The 8,764-nt window shown below is 50.8% G+C and overlaps 1 long non-coding RNA gene across 1 annotated transcript; it reads right to left on the bottom strand.

Moving 5' to 3' along the window:
* Nucleotides 1-316: 316 nt before the first annotated feature.
* Nucleotides 317-4,386, bottom strand: LOC137079277 (uncharacterized). Its single transcript, XR_010905444.1, has 2 exons — nt 3,849-4,386; nt 317-534 (listed from the first exon to the last, which is right to left on the bottom strand). It is a non-coding gene; the product is annotated as an uncharacterized lncRNA (long non-coding RNA).
* Nucleotides 4,387-8,764: the final 4,378 nt, after the last annotated feature.

Genomic DNA, 8,764 nt, shown 5'->3' with positions numbered 1-8,764 from the left:
GCAGTTTACAGCATACAGATTGGATTAGCGGTTAAAAAGTTATTAAACATTTTAGAACGATAGTTATTTTTAGCCGCGGGCGGCTGTCTCGGTCTCTAAGGGTTAAGCCCCATCTACCGACTCTATACACGATGTGATTTGTTATTTTTGGACCAAAATGTATTTTCGATGCTTCAAGAGATTCTAATCAACCAACTGATGTCACATATGGACAGTACAGTGTGCATAGACTGCATATGCTCTGGGACTAAAATATAAAATATCTTTGTAACAAGTTCGATATAGTAAGGAAGGAAGAGGACACAGGGGTCGGCTGGACTGTTGATGCGTATCTTTTATTTTCTCTTTCTCAATGTCAATAACACACTTCTTCGTGTGTTCTCAGTCAAACTCATAAGCAACAATAACTTCCGGTTCGCGGCACTTCCGGCTTCCGGGTAAACTCAGTCTCTGTGTTCTCGCACCAACAGTCCGACTCTCTCTCTTTCTGGTCTCCGGTTCCGCTGGTGTTTTATCCCGTCTCCGCGCTCATTACTGGAACAAGAGACAGGTGTTATTGATCTGCGTCCAACCCACTCACTTACCGCTCGTCCCGCGGCCCTCTCTCCCGCTGCAGACCTCGCTGAACCACGCCCCCCTTGCCACATACCCCCACCGCCCGACTCAGGCCGGGGAGCCGTCCAGCCTGCAGCCCCCCCCCCCCCCCCATTTCTGGAGAGGAAATCGGCCACAGCCATCTGAGCACCCGGCCTGTGGACCACCTTGAACTTAAACGGCTGAAGAGCCAGATACCAACGGGTGATCCGCGCGTTGGTATCCTTCATGCGGTGGAGCCATTGGAGAGGAGCGTGGTCCGAACAGAGAGTGAACTCCCGCCCCAGGAGGTAATAGCGGAGAGTGAGAACGGCCCATCTGATGGCCAAACACTCCTTTTCTATGGTGCTGTACTTAGCTTCCCTCTTGGAGAGCTTACGGCTAATGTACAGCACCGGCCGCTCTCCCCCCTCCACCTCCTGGGCCAGGACTGCGCACAGCCCCCTGTCCGACGCGTCAGTCTGCAACAAGAAAGGGAGAGAAAAGTCAGGGGAGTGTAAGAGCGGCCCGCCACATAGAGCAGCCTTTACTTGGGTAAAAGCCTGTTGACACGGCTCCGTCCACTGGACCGTATCTGGTAGCCCCTTTCTAGTAAGATCAGTCAAAGGGCTGGTGAGGTCCGAATAATTTGGTATAAACCGTCTATAATATCCCGCCAGCCCCAAGAACTGTCTTACCTCCTTTTTGGTCTTGGGCCTCGGACAGGTTGCAATTGCGGCAGTCTTATCAATTTGGGGACGCACCTGCCCATGACCCAAGTGGAAGCCCAGATACCTTACTTCCACCCGCCCAATCGCACACTTCTTCGGATTGGCCGTGAGCCCCGCTCTCCTCAGCGACCTCAGGACCGCCCTCACATGCTGCATATGCCGCTGCCAATCGTGACTATAAATCACTATGTCATCCAGGTACGCAGCAGCATATGCAGCATGGGGACGCAAAATCCTATTCATGAGTCGCTGGAAGGTTGCGGGCGCCCCGAACAAGCCGAAAGGAAGCGTGACAAATTGGTGTAATCCAAACGGCGTGGTGAAAGCTGTTTTTTCTTTGGACAATGGAGACAAGGGGATCTGCCAATAGCCCTTTGTTAAGTCCAGTGTCGAATAAAATCGAGCCGTACCTAACCGATCAAGCAACTCGTCAACCCGCGGCATTGGATACGCGTCGAACTTCGACACAGCGTTCACCTTGCGGTAGTCCACACAGAACCTGACCGAGCCGTCTGTTTTGGGGACCAAAACTATCGGGCTCGCCCAGTCACTGTTGGACTCCTCGATTACTCCCATGTCGAGCATTGCGCCTAATTCGTCCTGAACTACTTTTTTCTTGTGCTCAGGCAAGCGATACGGCCGGCTGCGAACTACCACGCCCGGCTCGGTCTCGATATGGTGCTGAATCAAGTCGGTACGTCCCGGTAGGGGCGAGAACACGTCAGCGAATTCCGCCTGCAATTTCGATAAGTCAGCGAGTTGTAACGGTGAGAGGTGATCTCCCCCAGGGGCCAACGCGACTGATTGTGCTTTAATGCTCGCCTCTGGCCCGAGATCATCCTCTCCCCCGATCACCGTTGCCAACAACACCGATTCCACCTCATTCCATTTTTTTAGCAGATTGAGGTGGTATATTTGACGTGCCCCGTTCCTATCGGATCGTATCACTTCATAATCGAGCTCTCCTATCTGCCGTGCGACCTCAAACGGCCCCTGCCACTTTGACATTAATTTTGAGCTCGACGTTGGGAGTAGAACGAGCACTTTCTCTCCCGGTGTGAATTTGCGTAGTTTAGTACCCCTGTTATATGACCGGCTCTGGCGGTCCTGGGCTTGCAACAAATTCTCCCTAGATAGCCGCCCCAATGTGTGGAGTTTTGTTCGCAAGTCCATGACGTACTGAATTTCGTTTTTGGCCAACGAAGGCCCCTCCTCCCAAGTTTCTCGTAGGACGTCCAGCACCCCCCGTGGCTGTCGACCGTAGAGAAGCTCGAAGGGGGAAAACCCCGTGGAGGCTTGCGGGACCTCGCGCACAGCAAATAAGAGGGGTTCTAACCACCGATCCCAATTTTTGGCGTCTTCCTGTACGAATTTACGGATCATGGATTTAAGAGTGCGATTAAATCGTTCGACCAAGCCGTCTGTTTGTGGGTGATAGACGCTGGTTCGAATGGATTTAATGCCCAATAATCCGTACAATTCGCTTAACGTGCGTGACATAAACGCCGTGCCTTGATCAGTGAGGATTTCTTTCGGAATCCCCACCCGGGAGATTAAACGAAACAGTGCGTCCGCAACACTCTTCGCCGAGATGTTGCGGAGAGCCACTGCTTCCGGATATCGTGTTGCGTAGTCCACGATAACTAGCGCAAAACGATGTCCGCGTGCGGATCGCTCTAATGGCCCGATGAGGTCCATCGCAATTCTCTCGAAGGGGACCTGCATTAATGGTAGGGGGCGCAATGGCGCTTTTGGGGCGGCCAGTGGGTTCACCAACTGACATTCAGGACAAGACGCGCACCACCTGCGCACATTGTCATGAATGCCTGGCCAAAAAAATCGGGTCATTAAACGATTCAGCGTGGCCGCCTGTCCCAGGTGGCCCGCCATCGGGTTAGAGTGAGCCGCCTGGAAAAGCATTTCCCGGCGGCTCTTTGGTACTAACAACTGGGTTGTATCTAGCTTTGTCTGAGTGTCTTGGGTCACTCGATACAACCGATCCTTAATTATGGCAAAATAAGGATACGTGACGGGCAATGCGGGTTGGAGGGACTGACCGTCGATAGTGCGGACCTGTTGGAAAGCATGTTTTAGAGTCTCATCTTGGGACTGCTCCAGCGGGAAGTCATCGCAGTCCGAGAGAATCAGTCTCTCAACCCCGCTCGGTTCCCCTGAAGCTGTTCCCAAGGGTCCCGTATCAGTCTCGCCAACCTGCACTCGCACCGCCCCGTTCCTAGCCTTTTTTCCCCAAGCGGCATCCGCGCATAACGACCCCAATAACGCCGAAAAGGCGGGCCAATTCGTCCCCAGAATTAGCGGATGCCGGAGGTGGGGACTAACCGCCACCTCAACATTATGCTTTTTCCCCCTAAACTGTATCGTGACTGGGACAACCGGATATTCCACCACATCCCCGTGCACACACCGCACCTTAACCATGCGGCTTGTATCCAATGCCCCAGGCTGCATCAGGCTTTGATGGATCGAGGTTTGGTTACATCCTGAATCCAACAAGGCCTGATATGTACCCCCCTTGATACTTACAGGAATTTGGTACTCTCCTGCTTGATCGGGGGTGGTCCGCTGGACGTCCGGGATCCGGATCATTGTCCCGATGTCCATCCTCGGACATCGGTCCACAAAATGATCCGGATCACCGCACCGCCAGCAGGCCAGCCCAGGCTTACCCGCCACCCCTGCGGCGGGGAGTGGGTTGGAGGATGAGCGCGGAAAGGGGGCGGAACCAGAGCCATTGTCACCACCAGCCCCCAGTGGCCCCGCCCCCCTGGGCGGGACCCGCGAACTCCCAGACGGTCCAAGGCCCATCCCACCCCGGCCTCTGGGGGGGACGCGAGGAGGGCCTGGAGGGCGGGACCTGGGGAGAGGGACAGGTCGAGAGAGAAAGAGAGAGGGGGGAGAGAGAGAGGGAGAAGTTAGTGGGGGTTCGCCGACCCCCGGGCACGCCACCAGGTGGTCCTCCGCCAGGTGGATGGCCGTCTCCAGCGACGTGGGCCGGTGGCACTGGACCCACTCGGCGGTCTTCCTGGGGAGCCGAGTGATGAACTGCTCCAGCACCACCAGATCGACAACATGGTCCACATCGCTGCCGCCGGCCAGCAGCCATCTGCGGCACTCGTCCCGGAGCTGTTGGGCCAATGCGAAGGGTCGACCGGACTCGCCCCACTCCAGGGAGCGGAAACGCTGGCGGTGTTGTTCTGGGGTCCGGCCGACCCGCTGAAGTATGGCCCGCTTCAGGTCGTCGTAGTCCAGGAGGTTCGCGACCGGTAGATGTTGCGCGGCCGCCTGGGCTTCGCCGGATAGAAGGGGGATGAGGCGCACCGGCCACTGTGCCCGGGGCCACCCGCAGGCCTCCGCGGCTTTTTGGAACAGATCCACGAAGGCCTCGGGGTCGTCTTCCGGCCCCATCTTCTGTAGGGGCACGTGCACCGGTGCGCTGGCCCGCCCAGCGGCCTCGGCGCGAACCTCCCGGTCCATCCAGCTCCGGAACCGCTCGCGGTCCTCTTGCTGGCCTTGGACGATCGCCTCGAAGCGGCGCTCCTGCTCGGTCCGAAGGTCCAGCAATGCCTGATGGTGTTCCTGGTGGAGGACCGCGAGGGAGTTGATGATATCCGCAAATGGCGAGGCGGAGGGCGTTGTCATGGCGGCGGCGCTGTCCTGCTTCCTTCCCGGGTTTCGGCACCAGTGTAACAAGTTCGATATAGTAAGGAAGGAAGAGGACACAGGGGTCGGCTGGACTGTTGATGCGTATCTTTTATTTTCTCTTTCTCAATGTCAATAACACACTTCTTCGTGTGTTCTCAGTCAAACTCATAAGCAACAATAACTTCCGGTTCGCGGCACTTCCGGCTTCCGGGTAAACTCAGTCTCTGTGTTCTCGCACCAACAGTCAGACTCTCTCTCTTTCTGGTCTCCGGTTCCGCTGGTGTTTTATCCCGTCTCCGCGCTCATTACTGGAACAAGAGACAGGTGTTATTGATCTGCGTCCAACCCACTCACTTACCGCTCGTCCCGCGGCCCTCTCTCCCGCTGCAGACCTCGCTGAACCACGCCCCCCTTGCCACAATCTTAAACTGTGTTCTGAAGATGAACGGGCGGTCTTACGGGTGTGGAACAACATTAGGGTGAGTCATTAATGACATCAATTTCATTTTTGGGTGAACTAACCCTTTAACCCAACGGCCAGGTTATTACTAAAAATAACCCAATGATGTTAAAATAACCCAACATTTTTTAAAATAACCCAACATATTGACCCAATATGTTTAACCAAATGGTTGGGTTAAAAAAATAACCCAACGTTTTTTACTGTTTTAATGTACTAAGACAGTGTTAAAAAACAGACCAAACTCAGGAAATATCATATTAATGAAGTATACTATGCACAAAAAATCAGATGAGCCCAGAATATGAACGCAACGCTTTTAATTACACGTTAAGCATTTTTCTCCCATAAACCATTATAAGAAAACGCTTAACGTGGCTTAATGTACAAAGACAGTGTTAAAAACACACCAAACTCAGGAAATATAATGCTTATGAAGTATACTATGCACAAAAAAATCTGATGAGCCCAGAATATATATCCTGTGTGTGAGTGTGTGAGCGAAGGCGTGGCATGCTTGAGTGAGTTTCAAACTTTTTCCCCCTTCTTTTTTGATTTATTCCTTTTGAATATTTAATAAGGATAGAGAATCAGAGTGTTGACTTTTCTGTCAGCATAGAGGATAGAAATGTGCTCAAACTTATTTTGTTTTTTGTGATGGTTTTCTATGGAAGCAGAAAAGACTCAAAAAACACAATGCACACATGTGTAGCCAATTTCACATGCATGAAACCAGATTCACGTGCACAAAAAAACTAGTCACGTGCAGTTGTTGTGCATGTTTTTGACGGAGCGATCCCAGCGATAAAGGTTCGGTCCTGCTTTGGAAGCAGCCAGTGAGTAAAACTGCTTCAAATGTCTGTGCTATTGGCTCGTCGCGTGAGTAAACATCAGTAAACGATGCGTCCTTCATCATTCAAATGCACTTATGGTTAGTCCATTGTTGTTCTATATATAACGTTACACTAGTCTGATGTGCAAAACCGTTTTGCTTGCTACTGCAAAGGTTAGTCGCATACAATAGTCCATAAACCGAATCATGTCTCGCGTAAACTGCGAGTAAAGACACACAAATTTTGACAGGTTACTAAATACAGTACATACCACAGAGACTGCGGGACGTCCTGCTGCTGCTGGTTTTCCTGTTCAATTTATTTCAGCCTTCGAATTTGATTCTATCATATCTATTAGCTGAGATCGATAGCAGGGGATGATGTGAAGATCCTAAAAGACCATGTTGAGCAGCTCATTGATTCCTCCTGTCCAAGTAAGTTTCATGCACACTATGATGCCTTCACAAAAGGATGGTCAGAAGGATTCCTATACTACTTTGACCGTCACCTGAAAGCAGACATTTGTGAAAACATGGCTGCATACTACACCAAACAATTCTCTGCATTTAAAGGCAAAACACCAACAAACAATATAAGTGAGAACCATTGCATCCACTTTCCTTCCAGTGGATGCAATGGGGCTCTCACTGTGCTACATGCAGTCATACTTTTCATTTGAATTTCAGAAGGCAAAATGTGGCTTAGGAAATTATACAATGAAGCATCACCTTAGTGTAGCAGTGAAATATGTGAAAATGCCCTCTTTTCTTCCTTTGGAAGATATTATCAAAAGGATCAAGGCCAACACAGAAACTGAGCCATGCAAAGTTGAAGGAGTTAAACTTCTGTCTTTTCAGATATCTTTGGCCAAGACAGTCATTGAAATGGGTCTTGTGAGTCTAAATCCATCACTGAGAGTATTTGTCGTGAAAAGTCCTTCAAACGAATCAGTACATGTAGTCCGAAATACTGTCAATGGTGGATTATGCTCTTGTCCCAGCACTGGGAAATGCTTCCACATATTTGCAGTAGAAATGGCTATGGGTCTTCACTTCGCTACAAATAGAACATACATCAGTGATGCGGAAGAGAGGGAGGGGCAATGAAACAAAATCAGGCTGGAAAAATCCCAGAACAAAAGACTATGATTATTTGGTCAACCCGGCAACAGACTCCTTACTGTCTTCCATGCCTGACTTTCTGGTAGACAACATTCCACCGGTTCCAGTGGAAGCTGAAAAGGAGGAAAAAACAGAGCAGAATAAGTGTTCCAAAACAATTGCTCTGTCTGATGAGCCACCACAGTCTGATGCTGGAAAAGATCAAAATGAGCTAGTGTTGGTGGTGAAGTGAGGAGGTGCTTGAGATTTTGAATAGCACTTTCGCACTCTGTAGTCCATGCCCAATGGTTATGTTTGAGCAGCTGTCATGGGAGGAAGTGATTTCAGAACACTATGGTAAAAATCTGAGACAGTATTTAGTCATGCCAAGGAAGGATGCAAGCTTTCCAGCTAAGGCTGGTACAGGAAGGTTGAGGATGGCTTCCACATTGGACTGCAGTGGTGTGATACCTGAGCTTGACACCCAAAGGCCAACAAAGTCTATTGCTGGTGCTTCAAACACACATTTTTTCTAGGTTCGTGTGATGTCCCATGTAAGTCATGAATGCCGTCAGGTTTCTACTGTCTGTGTGCAGGGGTATTTTGTGCTGGATATAGCCAGCAGCCATATCACCCTGTAGCCCAAGACTGGTTTCCCACTGAAGCTAAGCAGGGCTGAGCCTGGTCAGTACCTGGATGGAGGCAGTAACTGCTGGTAGAGGTGTTAGTGAGGCCAGCAGGGGGTGTACCCTGTGGTCTGTGTGGGTCCTAACGTCCCAGTATAGTGATGAGGACACTATACTGTCAAAAGAGCACTGTCCTTCGGATAAGACGTTAAACCGAGGTCCTGACTCTCTGTGGTCATTAAAAATCCCATGGCACTTCTCGTAAAAGAGTAGGGGTGTAACCCCGGTGTCCTGGCCAAATTCCCTCGATTGGCCCTTACCAATCATGGCCTCCTAATAATCCCTATCCACTGAATTGGCTCTATCACCCTCTCTCCTCTCCACCTATCGATGGTGTGTGGTGAGCGCACTGGCGCCATTGTACTGTGGCTGCCGTCGCATCATCCAAGTGGATGCTGCACACTGGTGGTGGTGGTTGAGGAGAGACCCCTGACATGAGTGTAAAGCGCTTTGGGTGTACAGTAGTACATATGAAAGCACTATATAAATGCCTCATTCATTCATTCATTTGCATGTAACCTTGCTTGCGAGTTCCTCAATTGTCGCTATTGAGCGGGTATATGTCTGGCACCACTGCCTTATTAGAGCCCTGAAGGTCAACACAGGGACGTATGCACCCTGACCGTTTTTTGCACAATTACAAGATTTGAGACCCAAGGAGGGGCATCAATGGGCTCAATAAGGTCTTCTGTTAGAATGCCCTGCAGTTCAGTGGTGA

This window comes from Pseudorasbora parva, chromosome 6 (genome assembly GCF_024679245.1).
Source record: "Pseudorasbora parva isolate DD20220531a chromosome 6, ASM2467924v1, whole genome shotgun sequence".
Taxonomy (NCBI): domain Eukaryota; kingdom Metazoa; phylum Chordata; class Actinopteri; order Cypriniformes; family Gobionidae; genus Pseudorasbora; species Pseudorasbora parva.
The sequence above is the reverse complement of the archived record's forward strand: the minus strand, read 5'-3'. Positions and strand labels throughout refer to the sequence as shown.